Source organism: Octopus bimaculoides, chromosome 10 (assembly GCF_001194135.2).
Source record: "Octopus bimaculoides isolate UCB-OBI-ISO-001 chromosome 10, ASM119413v2, whole genome shotgun sequence".
In the NCBI taxonomy this organism is placed as follows: Eukaryota; Metazoa; Mollusca; class Cephalopoda; order Octopoda; family Octopodidae; genus Octopus; species Octopus bimaculoides.
In genome coordinates this window covers 17,944,221-17,945,458 of record NC_068990.1, presented here as the reverse complement: position 1 = coordinate 17,945,458, position 1,238 = coordinate 17,944,221, and the positions used below count along the sequence as shown (strand labels likewise).

General features: G+C 35.9%; 1 protein-coding gene across 1 annotated transcript in view; it reads left to right on the top strand.

The window, feature by feature from the left end:
- LOC106883980 (acidic mammalian chitinase) overlaps positions 1-1,238 on the top strand; it is a 77,877-nt gene that overhangs the window by 13,205 nt on the left and 63,434 nt on the right. The window lies entirely within an intron of this gene.

Here is a 1,238-nt window from a genome sequence, read left to right as displayed (position 1 = left end):
CACATATAAGTGTATATATTGGATCATCCCATAAATAATACAGTTTTTTCATACTTCCTTTATTTTTCAAAATTAAGATAAACAAAGTCCTTTTTTAATCTAAAATATACTCTCCTTCATTTTCTACAATGCTCTTCCATCTATCTGGTAGACTTGCAAGGCTCCTCTTCCAAAATTCACTTGTCTGTGATGAAAACCACTACTCTAGCACTGCTCTGACCTTGTCTACAGAATTTATATTTTTTCTGTTCAAATGATTTTGAAGACTATGGAATAAATGATAATCAGATGGGGCATCGTTTCCCATTCCAACTGCTCCAGCCTTTGGAATGTCATCCTCGCTGTATGTTGAGAAAAACACCTTTCATCTTGAAACCAAAGATGGTCGTTTTTCTTCTAACACTGACTTAAGCCGCTCAAGCTGCTTGTAGTAGATCTCCTTTGTTATTATTTGGTTTGGGTTTAACAGTTCAAAGTGGACTAAACCTTTCATGTCTCATCAAACAGATAACAACACCTTACGTGGATGAAGACCTTCTTTAGCCTGGGTACCGGTGTTTCTCCTTTCCGTACCCACTGTCTTCAGTGCTTGAAATTTTTATAGAGAACGTATTTCTTCTCACCAGTCACTATTCAATCTAAAAAAGGTTCATTCGGGAAATGTAACAGCAAAGAAGAGCACACATTCACTCTCTGAGTGTGATTAGACTCGAAAAGTTTGTGAGGAACACACTGACCCAATTTGCTGACTTTTCCAATGGCATGCAGGTATCGATGAATGGTTGAATGACCAAATCCAAGCTTCTCTGCTAGTTCCTCAACAGTTACAATGAGATTTTGTTCCACCAGGGTTTGCAGGACATCCTTGTAGAGCTCTACAGATCTTCCAGACTTGTCTTCTAGGCAATGGTTTCCAGCTCAGAATTTCTGCATTAATATTCCTCACAGTTTCCATTGCCTTGTTGCCATTATTGAACTCATAAAGCAAAACATACCAAATATGCTCCTTTGTCACTTCCATTATAGGTTTGAAAAAATAACTGTTAAAATTGAACTGCACTCTTCAAAACTTGCACTAAGAATAAGGACAAGGTAAAATTACTACCTGATTTTATAGCAAGTTGATGCAGATAGTTTATCTCATCCCCCTCTGACTTTTAGTTCATGCAATTGAAAAAAAAACATTATTTATGGGATGACCCAATATATATATATATATATATATATATATATATATA